At 41.3% G+C, this 12,812-nt stretch overlaps 1 long non-coding RNA gene across 1 annotated transcript in view; it reads left to right on the forward strand.

Moving 5' to 3' along the window:
* Nucleotides 1-12,812, forward strand: part of LOC135435566 (uncharacterized) — a 30,487-nt gene that overhangs the window by 10,497 nt on the left and 7,178 nt on the right. Inside the window, exon 2 of the long non-coding RNA XR_010437386.1 lies at nt 11,584-11,946. This is a non-coding gene — a long non-coding RNA (uncharacterized LOC135435566). The remainder of the gene's footprint in view (nt 1-11,583; nt 11,947-12,812) is intronic.

Below are 12,812 nucleotides of genomic sequence, written 5' to 3' on the forward strand. Positions count from 1 at the left end.
CCAGTACAAAAGTATATTTCTAGCTTAATTTCAGTTTTAAGAATATCTTAGTCGAGCAGTTTAGTCGGTTGTTTCTTTCTTTCTCATACTTAGATTAGAAACTCTCTACAATTGAGTATTCTTTCCATCTCATGTGCTAAATATCAGATCTCATTTAGGTTTTACTTTCCAAGTTGATTTATTTTTACCTCTCTCCCAACTCCTACAAGCTTTATCTTGCTCTTGCTCAATCTGAACTATCAGCCACAATATCTTATCTCTCGACTTTCGAGATCCATGCCTTTACACCTGATCAACTTTGAACATTCCCATTGAACAAGTGACTCACGGGTGAGCTCATGTTCCAGGTGGACGCAATTCTTGGAAGCAAAGTCTCGGCGCAAAGTCAATAACCCGCAACATTAAATATTACACATACGACCCGTGGGCCAATGCATAAAAAAAACAACACATAAAAATAAAAACAAAAATAAATATAAAGCAACCACCTACATCTGCAGATCGATTCACTATATAGTATATGACACCTTTACGAGTAGTTTACCTCATTCCACATTCCATAAACTAACGAAATTTCAATTTCTGGCACGTTCCAGAGATCGGCAAAGAATGCGGCAGCGTTGAGTAACCGTAAGCGTTGACAAAAGCGGCAAAGAGCGGGCGACATAGAAAGAGTGAGAGAGAGAGAGAGGGAGAGCGAACGAACTGTGAGCTCGACTCGTGCAAGATTATTGGCCCCAAAAAACAAGAGGGCCAAGAGGAACAACAGAACAGAGCAGAACAGAACAGAAACTGCGCAGTGCAAAGTCTGGCAAATATTTCATCATTAGCTTTTTGGCGCTTTTCATTACAACAACAATAACAACAAAAAACAAGAACAACAACAAAACCAAAACTCAAAAAGCCGAAATACAATTTAAATAAATTTCGCAAAATCAGCAACAACACAAATTGACGAATTGGTTAAGCAGTGGCGGCGGCTTATGGGTTCACAGGGGGTTAAGGGGGCTTAGAGTGGGGAGGGGGGGCATTTGCCAGAACTTGCCAAAGTTCAATAAAACTTGAAGCGTTGTCGCAGTTGCCACCACTTCTTCTTCTTCTTCTTCTACTTCTACGCCACATTTGCCGCGCTCCGCTCTTCTTCCACTCCCTTTGACCGTCCCGCCCGCCCTCGCCCCTGTTTTGATATTTCAGCTTAAGTCGCAATAGCCCAGTTAAAATGGGAACAGGCCACATAGACCGGGAACTTGCCAAAATAGATAATGTTGAAGCACAACAACTACTTATAAAGAGTACATTGGCACCGCCCCAAAAAACAAAACTAATCGAGTTGGGTCTAGCAAGCTGTGTCTTTGCGCTGCGCTCAGAGTCATATTCCAACGGAATAGTGTTGGAAAATCATCGAAAGTAAGGAGTATAGTGTTGGAAAATCATCTAAAACAAGTTAATTGTGTGGTTAAGCGCATTATTATTTAATTTCAGAAATATAGTATGGGAAAATAATTTAATATTAATTAGCTGTGTGGGAAAGGGCATTCGCATATTCAAACAGAATAGTGTTGGAAAATCATCAAAAATAAGTTGACAGTGTGTGTTCTTAAACAATGTAAAATTATTGGCTTATTCCAGCAGAGTAGTGTTGGAAATCGTCGAAAATTGGTTGAAAAGGCAGTTCTTTTAAGTTAGTTAAAGGAATACTATATCGGTAACTTTTAGGTTCTTTCACGAGTTTAGAACATTACTTAGAGGTATGTATTTCTTTTAAGAACCTTTTTTCGAAAGCCAACCCCTTTTCTGTTCAACTTAAGTTCTCTAAGTTAACCCGCGTTTCTTAAGTAGGGTATTTAAATGATGCCATATGCCTGACATAGCCAAAGAACTTTGTTAGAGCTACCTTTAGGCTAGGGCGCGGGTGAAAGATTGGGCTTGTCGAACAGGTTCCGCGCAAGGGGCTGTTGCTCTTCCAGCTAAGTGCGAGCGAGCAGGCAAAACGCCGAGCTGAAAAAGGGAGAGATGGATAGAGAGAGAGAGAGGGAGAGAGAAAGGGAGAGAGGGAGAGATCGGTTTTAAAGTGTTGATCAGGGGTGTTTGGGGCTTGAGTTCGGGGTGGAAGCTTGTGCTGAAGACGGAACCAAGACAACGACATTAAATACACTTTTTGTTTCATTTTGAGCTGTTGTTGTAGTTGTTGTTGTTGTTGTTTTGGTTGTTGTTGTTGAGGTTGTTTTGGTTGTTGTTCGCTTGTGTTGTTGCTCGTGTGCGTCAATTTTTGGGCAGTTCTTGTTGTTGTTGTTTCTTCAGTTCGTTGTTTATAGTTGTGTTTGTTGTTTTTGTTGTTGTCGATGTCATTAACCCGCCACTTGGCGCTGGGAACGCGCACTTTTGTTGTGGTTCTCGAGCCACTGACAACCAACAAATTTTCGCTTTTTTTTCGCACGTATTTCCCCAAATTCTGTTTTTATTTGCGCCCGTTTTGTTTTGGCTTCACATTCGCCCGTTTCGGGCCTCCAGCGTGGGGTTGCCAAAGGGGTTACCGCGCGGGGAGGGTTGCGCCAGGCAGGCAGGCAGGGGGGGGGGGGGGGAGGAGTCGTGCGGCAGTCGTTACACAGCACATTCCCCCAATTCAATGCGGTGCGGTTCATGTGCGGTCAAAAGCGGACGCCGATCGCCGAAAAAGCTGCCGAATCGCCGCGAAGGTGGCAAATTCCATAAACGTTCGCTTACCCCATTAAAGGGGGCCAGGTCTCCTCAATTTGCCCCCGCCCCTCCTTCTCTCTCTCTCTCGCTGTCTTCCTCTGTATCTCTGCTTGCCGCCACCCGCTGCTGCTGCTGCTCCCATTCTACACACTTATGTGAGTGGCTTTTTGGCGCCCAAGTCAATAAACTCGACAGCAACAACAACAACAACGATAACAACAAATGTGAGTCGCTAGCGAAAGGAAGAAAATCAAAACACGAGCCGGCAACAACAATAGCAACAACTACAATAAGAACAACAATAAGAACAACAACAACAGCTCTGAGAACGCTGAATGACTCGCAGAACAATAAATTTTGGCGCCAAAAATTTGAGGCAATGAACTCAGACGCTCCTCGATATACCCTGTAAGGGGCGAAGTGTGAAGGGGTATTTTGTGGGCAGAGGAAATAAAGGAAGTGTTAAAATTTATTAAAATTATTACTGATCAGTGATTAATCGCACTACTCAATTATTTGCTACAGAGTTGAAGAGAGAAAGAGAGAGAGAGAGTTAGAGAGAGAGGGAGAGAGAGAGAGAGAGAGAGAGAGTTAGAGAGAGAGAGAAAGAGAGAGAGAGGGAAAATGAGAGATAGAGCTTGCCAGTTTTTATCTAATTAAAGGGTAACTCTTCGTCGAGCATTGCGCTAATAAGCTTTCGATTATGAATTGCTTTTTACATTCTAACTGCGCTTTAATCTCGTTGCAATTGCAAAGAGATAAGCATTGGGCAGCTGACCTCCTGCCCCTTCACCTGCACCTGCCACTGCCCCCACCCCCGCTCCTGCCCCTGCCCCTGCCGCAGACCCCGTTGCAGCCACTCCCCTGTGCGCTGCTCTGCACCTTTGAAGTGCCACACTGCGCCTAACCAACTACGCTGCGTATACGTAATTTATGCGTTCGCTTATCTCTTTAGCTTTTTTACGGCCATGGGCATTCGGGCATTGCATAATGAGCGGCAAGGGGAGCGGGAACCGGAATGGCAATGGGAACGGGAACGGGAACAAGTTCCCCAGGCGTGGCCCAGTCACAAGATCTGGGCACGACTCGTGATATCGGGCGCCTCACGTGGCAGGTGAGAGCGTGAGTATATGGCGCCTACACAACTACAATCGCATTTGCAACAGCCTCTTCAGCCTCCACTCCCCCCTCCCCCTCTCAGTCTGCTCCCTGCTAGCAAAGCGCGGCGCCAATTGCCGGCAACATAAATATTTGCCAAGTGCTAAGCCACCCAAAGCCGCGAGCCAAGTGGCCAAGCACCACTCCATTTCCAGCGCCCACTGCGATATCCCCTACCAGACCGCACCCCCCCCCCCCATGTCACCGCCCCTGTTCCCCTCTCTCAAAACACTCGTCGCATATTCTCGCTCTGTTTTTCAGCCACTTTGCAATCAACGATTTCATTTTGTTTAGGTTTTTATCGAGTGCAATTAAAAGCTGCCAGGAACATTCACTGTGCTGCTAATACACTACGTTAGGGGGCTCTACGAATATCTCATGAAGCTTGTAACGCTTAGGAATTGTGCCATAAGGAAATAATCAAGATGATATCATGATTAAAAATTAGAGGTAAATACAGAAGAAAATCAATAAAAAAGTAAAAAATCCAGACGATATCTTAATAAAAATAACATTTTTGCTAAATTCCGATTATATTCTTTTGAACCATAGACATAATTGTCACAATGTGTTTATGCATTCGCTGTTTAAATATATCGGCTGGGTTTGAGCCAACTACTTCCTGCCTGCTTGTCCGACGCGCAGACATTAAAGTGCAAAACATGCTTCTTCGGTTGTTATTTTTTATTATACATATTTAAAAAATATTGTTTTTATAATATTATATATTTTAAAATATTATTATTATATATATAATATTTTTTGTAGTATTTTTATATAAATATTTATATATTATTGCATCTATTTTTCAAAATTATTATATATATATCCAAATATTTTATATATCATTTTCAATATTATTATATATATTTTTAAAAAATTGTTTAATATATTTTCAAATATTTACTGGTTGATTTCTATTTTATTTAATTTATTTACATTTTTTACATATATTTATTTTATTTAATTTAATTTATTTTCTTATATTCAAATATCTGAGCCTTTCTCTTCTGGCAACTGGCTCTTCCTTTGCCCGGATCGGCGAGGGTATAGAGCACATATTAGCTAAGCTGCCTCGCAGTTAGTTTTATTTGTTACTTGTTTATGTTTTTGCCACAGCTCCAATTTCTTCCAAATATACATATGAATATATGTATGTATGTTTTTTTTTTGTTTTTTATTCATTATTGTTTATTATGCTCGCCTCTAGCTGAGTTTTTGTTATTGTTTTTTGTTGTTGTTGTAGTTCGAATATTAAGTGCCTGGCACGCTTATTGGCGCTTTCCATGTTTTTCCTGGTTCTGGTTCGGGTCTAAACTATAAAATATTGCGAGTCGCTTTGCATTTGCCGTAACCCTGACCGCACCCCTTACGTAACGCCCCACTTGCCAGCCCTTTGGCTGCTCAGCCCCCGGCGTGTTGCCTGCGTGCCGAGCGACGATTTTTTTCAGTTTCTTTTTGTTTTTGCTTTTTTTGTTTTGGTTATCAAAATGAGGTTAACAAACGTTCCCAAGGCCATTTACTACACAAGCGAGCGTCGGGTGTAATGCTCACACACACACACACACTTTCACACTCGCACACACACACACACACACACTCAGTCATTCACTCGCTTACTGATTCGCACTTGACATTTACTTTGTAGTAAAAAAAAAGCTCGCGTAAAAACGCCAACAACAACAACAGGAACAACAATTTAGTTGAAAATGTGTTCCCGCTCTGGACAGCGGGGTGCTCTCTTGCCCTCCCCCCCCCCCTCCCCTCCGCACCGTCCGCACCCCTCGCCCAACTATCTGCCATTTGCCATTATCGTAGTTTTGTTTTTATGCTCTTTTGTGTTTTTTTTTTTGTTTCTGTTTTAGGTTTTCTTTATGTTAGTTTTGCGCGCTGCTCGTAAAAAAAAATGAGAGAGGCGCGTGTTTGACGGGGGGCTAGCATTGTGCAGGGCCGTGTCGTGCGCGGGGCGGGGGAGGGCTGCGACAGGGGGGGTCAGCAGATCATAGAGGAGGGGGGGCGGGCAGGCTTTGCATTTCGGGCTGCGCGTGTAGACAACTCAAGTGGCCCGAGGCGTCTCGAGTGCATAAACATCAACACACACGCACACGTACAGCACACACACACACACACACACACATCGGGAGTATACGACCTGCACATGCCGCACATTTTTCATAGTTTATTTGCAATCAATTCTGCAGTTGCAGTTACTAGAAAATTACTAGAGCTATATATAGCTAACATATATAGATATGGGCACTACGACGACGACAACGCCTCGACCCATAAATCTAGCCATGTTTATGACCCTGCAATTCGGACAGCTGCGACAGGTGCAACAGATGCCCCAAGGTCGACGGCTTCAGTTAGCCGCATTCGACACTTCCAGCTGACAAAGCTTAACGGGAAGTTAACATGGACGCTGCCTGCCGTTAAAACTTAGCAGGCACATTTCGACATTATAACATTCCATCAGGGCTTTAGCTGGGCAGACTGCAAACTATGTCAAGGGTCACTCTAATCAGTTCTGATTTCTACAGATAGCCACATTTCACCAAGGCGCCTATCAAAACCTGCCTGAGGAACACCTCAATCAAACTTAGATTGCAACATTTTCAGCGCTGTCAAAATAATATATTTATTGAAACAATGTCATAAGTATTAATTCAAGAATTCATTTCAAGATTATGAATACACACAACAAAACGAAACTGTTCCCGAAAGATGCGTAGTTTAAGAAACCGTTTAAGCGTCGGACTGCCAAGCGAGAAGTCGCTAATTCAAATCCAGATGCAATTTTCAAGCAGCGTCTATGGTAGAATATAAAGCTTTCTTTATAGATCTCCGACCCAATTAAGTACATATAGTCGATCTAGCCGTGTCTGCCTGTCTGTCCGTTCGTCCGTCTATCCGTCTGTCCGCCTGTCCGTGTGTATGGACGCAAGGATCTCAGAACCTATAAGAGCAAATCTCTCTGGTTTTAAGAGCTAGAGACAACAAACTTGACAAGTAACTTTTATAATAATATAAACAGATTAAGTATCTTTCATTTAATAGCTAGCCTTACTGCATTTGTTGTTGGCAGAAGAATGTTCAGGGTATACCTTAGTCGGACACTCCCGAAGAGAGCCCTTTTACTTGTTTTTCTTATAATTCTTTCTTCTTGTTTCTTTCTATTCCTAACCTTCTGTAGATCTCTTGCTCTCCCTCGCAATATCGCATTTTATTGGACTATTAAATGCATTTGTGCATAAGTCATTAAGGAAACACCTTAACCTTCACCCTGATTTCAGCACAATGTGGCCCCGCACCAGCTGAGCCCCCAGCAACCCCCCCCCCCCCTCCCCCCAACTGCAATTTTTTCCATGTGCCACGCTCGCTGTTTTTTTTTTATTTCTTTTATTACATTCCGTTGCATTCTTTTATTTTGATGCTCGTAAACATTTTGCGCTCGTTATTTGTAGAGTCGACGGCGAGGCTGGCGCCAGAGTCGGCTGCCTCCTGCTGATATAATCCCCGAGCCAGTTGCTCATACGCCGCGTTGCACTTTTTACGGGTTTCCCATTGCCTTACAGCCGGCGACAATGTTTGCCCCACAACAACAACAACAACAACAACAAAGTTAACGAGTTTCAAGCGTTGCAAGATGGAAAGTAGCAGCTACTTTTTTTTGCGTGTTGAGAATCTTTTCGTTGCATTCTCCTCAATCACCATTTGCATGACTTTGATTGAAGCTGAGAGAGAGAAAGAGAGGGAGAGGGAGAGAGAGAGAGAGAGAGAGAGAGAGAGAGAGAGAGAGAGAGAGAGAGAGAGAGAGAGAGAGAGAGAGAGATAAAGAAGGAACTTCCTTATATATATAATGTGATATCTATAATCGAACCGATCCCCAAGCTACATCCTGACTGACTGATTGATTACAATCTGTTAAAGTACGTAGGCTGACATTTTCATAGCAGTTAAGAAAAAATTGTGTTATTCGTTTCAATTCCACCCGCAAGCGTGGAAAATAAGTGAAAAACTGTATAAGGAACTTTTTTATCTACAATGCGATTGACTTCAATCTCTTGTTCAAAGAGTTTTGGAAGCGTATTTTAGACTTAATGGCAAGTCCATGCCTCCAGTGTCAGGAGGTCAAAGTTTGAATGGGCGTGGCTTAAGCCTTAAACTGATCTTTAAAGATACTTGTGTTGCATGCCTGATATGAATTTTCCAGGGAATCGTAAACGTCGCTCATTTCTGCCTCTCGCTTTACGTGGCGTATGCGTACTTTGCGGGTAAGAACGAAGAGCGGGGCATGCAAAAGGGGCAAGTGGCAAGTGGCAAGTGTCCGTTAAGTGTCAGGCGAATGTCACGTGGCACACGTTGTAAATCCTCCCGAAAAAAAGCGCAACAATTCACGCAGACAAACACTTTGTAAAAATCACTTATGACAGATGAGAGCCACATGAAGAGGGGAGGGGGGAGAGGAGAGGATGTGCACACGAAATCGCAGTCGGCGACAAGTGTCAACGCTGCGGGAAGAGCGGGGGGAGGGGGGCAGCTGGGTGGGGAGCTGCTGCACTTGCTCGCAATTGAATCGTCAAACGGAGTTTTGTTGGGGCCTCAGGGGCGGCTGCGGGGCGGGGCAGCCCGCATGGATGCGCATCCTTTTGCCTGTCGCCTGCACTGTGACAGCAATTAACACCAAAGCCAAAATGCTGCAGCCAGAGGGGAGCTGAGCAAAGGAGAGGGAGTGGGAGGGGGAGGGGGAGGGGGTGCAAGGAGTTGGGGCGACAATGTGCGAATGGTTTTGGACTTTTGGGGTCTTGAGGTTTTTGATGGCAGCTCGTTCGGCTGCACTCAAAGAAAAACTCTCCTGCCTTTGAGAATGGAAGAGAATCTAAGAGCAACAATTTTTAAGCTAGAATATTCTTAAGTTTAGCATGAAACTAGAATGGAATTCTACAAAAAGTAGATAAATACTTCTATCAAGAATTTGCAAGCTGAAAATAAGCTTCATTTAATTTCAAAATATTTTTGTTGAATTCAACTAAAACTAGGAGAGAATATAAGCCCAATATCTTGAAGTTAGAATATTCTTAAATTAAGTGAAATCTACAAAAAGTAGATAAATGCTTATATCAAGAAGTTGCATGCTGAAAATGAGCTTAAGCTTAATTTAAGTACAAAACATTTTTGCTAATCTTTAGTACAACTGGGAATAAATAAGATAAGTATTTTTAAATAAGACAAAAGAAATTGTTTTAGGTCAAATTTATTTTATTTTAATTTTATCGCACCTAAAAAGTTTGAAAATATATTTTCAAGTTTAAAATTATTTTTAATACATAAAAATAATTAAGAAATTCTGAAAAATATTTATAAATAGAGAAAAAAAAAATAATTTTAAGGAAAACTAAATTTAGATCAAAATATGTTCTTGATCAGTTTTTGGTTCTAGCCAAATTAAGCTTAAGTCTTTGTTCCGGCTGCGAACTGGTTCAATTTCCAGTCTGGCTTGAAATATGCAGTTCATTTGCAGCTTACCAAAATTCGAGCTATTTTATTTTTTTTACAATTTTCTCTCAGTGCACAGTCTGTTGCGGGCTGTTGCCTGCCGCTGTGTTGTTGTGTTGCGGAAATTGAATTTGCGGCAATCCTATGCCACTTGCCAGCCCCCCCCCCCCCACACTCCTCTCCCCCCTCCCCCCGCTTTGGCTGCCGCCTGGCCTGTCACTTAATAGCTGACATTTGTGGGGTTCGCTGGCAAAGAGCTGCCTTCGGGCATTTTGCTTGCAACTTTGTTGCATTTTCCAAGTAATTGGTCATCATTGCGCCACGCCTCAAATGGTGACAGCTGCCCAAAGGGGGAGGCGGGAGGCGGGGGGCGGAGGCGGGTGCGGGAACTAGACAACATCTCGTCGTTGCACTTTCCAAGTATTTTGGCAAAAGCGTATTCATATTGTTTCTATTTGGACTCGCACCCTTCACATGTCAATTTTGTACAGAGAAATTCTCATGTCATCATTTGTCATCTCAAAGCAAAGACCCGGAAGTCTCGCCGCCCGACGGCCCACTGTCCGGGCAGAGGGGGCTAGTTTCCTGAAAGAAACCAAAAGAAAAAAAAAGAAAACATTTCGAGAAAATTATTTGTGACATTTCGTAATTGCTCAACTGCAGTTGAAGAGCAGAGGGCAGAGGAGAGGGCAGAGGAGAATCAGAGCTGGCATCTATTTCGGGCACCTTTTTAACATTTGCAGCTCGCTGAATTTTCAGGAATTGCACCCACATTGAAAGATGATATCTATGGCTACTTTGATGACAAGTTTTTCCCGGGAAAACTTATCTCTTACTGAGAAACATCGCAGAGTCGCGGAAATTGTCGCACAAATAGCACTTTCTCATAATTTTGTCTAACTTTAAGAAAGTTTGGTTTTCCGTGAAAGCGTGTTCGTATAATAGGGAAATCGCAAATAGTGGGAAAACCATTTTCAAAATGGCGCTGCTCAGGAAAATCGTCGACAGTTCTAGACTAGAAAAAAGATCCTTCTATAAAACTTTGAACCCTCTCAAACGATGAAAGTTATATCATTTTGGGATTACAAATTTAAAATTATTAATATATGTATTTATTGTAATATATTTCCAACAGTATTAAATGCGGGTTTTTTGATAGTTTCATAAAAAATGTCAAGAAATGTAGATTTCGAAAAAATGTATGTACAGAATGTATAATCAGAATGGAACTAGAGCCAAAAGACAAGGAATCTACAATTTCAAGATACGTTCTAAACTTTAAAGAAAAATAGTAAAGTTCCAAAATGATCTAAGGAAAAGTTTGCAAATTTTGCAAATAGTTTCATGTCTGGCAACTATTTTTATCACAAACAGTTTGCAATATTTTAGTTCAAGCCGGAAGCTGGTCAATAGATCAAGTTTATATAAAAATTATCTAACACTAATCGCAACGTTTTCATATGTAGATAGATCTTACATTTAAATAGCGTTAAATAATGCTTTTACAGACAGGTTATCGCTTGGGCTGTCGATAAATCGTGGAATCAGGTTCATTGAAATTAGAAAATTAATTAAATTGCATAGCCACAGCTGTTGGATTTAATGTGAATTGTTGATAATCATTGTTGATTCTAGTTAAAAAATTCCGAATTCCAGACGGGCGCCAGACAACAACAAATCACTGCAGTATTATTTAAATACCGCATTACGTACATATGTATAACCTGGAATATGGTTAGCAGAAAATTCCCCCTTGGAATCTTCAGTTGCCGCTAAACTGAATGCGGTTCATTTGCTGTCTCTTTCCAGTGCTTCCAGCGGCATTAACTGCTTCAGCTTTGGCTTTTCCCAAATGACTTTATTTGTTATTGTTGTTGTTGTTGTAACGTTCAGCTTAGTGAATTTCTGCGAATTCGCCGCTGATGATTTATTTTTAAACATTTTTCGTCGTAATTGAGCATTCCGAAAGTTGCCATTTTTAATGGCTTTCTGCTTTCTGGAAATACGCCGATATAAAAATAATATTAAGACTTGAAAAAAAAAACCCAATTTGCATAATAAAATTGCATAAATTGTGCAAACTAACGAAATGCGGGCGGACAGAAATGAAGAAGCAGAAACGAATTGCGAACTCATTGCCAAAGAATTTTATACATATTTTTATTTATTTATTTACGTTTTCTCTTTGGTTTAATTTCTCTTCTTCTTCTTCTTCTTTTTGTTGTTGTTCAGGTAAGGCCATTAAAAATTGCAATGGAAAAACAGATGCGTTTCAGTGTAAACAATAACAAAATTTTTTGGCATTGGAAATGGCTGGAAACGTGCTTTGGCATTTGTTCGTTATTGTTGTTGTTGCTGAACAGCCTTCACTAATAAACCGTTATGCAATGTGCCAAAGCAGATAACAAAGCAGAAAGAGCAAGACAACAACAACAACAACAGCAACAACAAAAACAAAAACAACAGCTGCAAACTGTAATTGAAGCTTTGTCTGGAAATGAATGGAAGCCAAGTCGCATTTGGACTTTGGAGCCGACTCGAACTGAGAGTGGGAAATTTGAAGTGAATTAACGGTTAACGAATTAACTCTTAAAGGTGAGTGTGTATGTGTGTGTGTTGGTGTTGTTTGAGAAGCTTTGCAGTCAACGCAAGATCGTTAAGAGCATTCTACATATACATATGTAAATTAAGAGAGTCCTGCTTAAAGCACGTGCCAAGAGATTGGAAGAGTGAGATCTTTTTACGCAACATAAAGCGAAAATATCCCTATAACCGTTAATGAACCGCCAAATATGCATGATTTGGGACATTTTTTAAATATTTCACTTCAGTTCAATTCTAATCACAAAATAAAATAATAAAATACATAATAAACGTGACAAACAATAGACGAACAGCTAACATTAGGCGCGACCCTCTCTGCCCCCCAGCCCTGCGTCCAAATTCCCGTCCTAATATCTCCAATTTACAGCTATATTTCCCACTCATCACGCACATTACAGTTTTTTATGTACATATATTCAATTTTCCCATTGTCGTGCTTTTCCTTTGCTATCTGCTTCTTCTTCAGCGTTCAGGGTTGGTTTTTTTGATTGATTTCTTTTAGTGTCTTTGTGTTTTTGTGTGCCTTTTATTGCTAATAAATATTCAAATGATTTTGTTTATAATAAACTTGAAGTCACTTGTCACTGAGTTATGAGCGCAACTATTCCAATATCTTATCTACACTAAAGTCAAACCCCCCGCCCCTCACCCTCCCCCTCCCCCTTCTCTATCACAGGCTTCTGCTGTTATTCAAATGGTCTCACATTTGTTTTTACACATAAATAACGTTAACTTTAACATTGTATTTACGGCAATTAAAGCGACAAATTCGAAGTGGGGGTCTCCCCCCTCTGTATCACCGCCCTCACACCGCCACTGGTCTGGTTCATTCAACTCGGGAAGAAAATAGGAACAGA

This window comes from Drosophila montana, unplaced genomic scaffold, assembly GCF_035044405.1.
Source record: "Drosophila montana isolate Dmon_TW-CO22-7 unplaced genomic scaffold, ASM3504440v1 contig_3633_1, whole genome shotgun sequence".
NCBI classification, from domain to species: domain Eukaryota; kingdom Metazoa; phylum Arthropoda; class Insecta; order Diptera; family Drosophilidae; genus Drosophila; species Drosophila montana.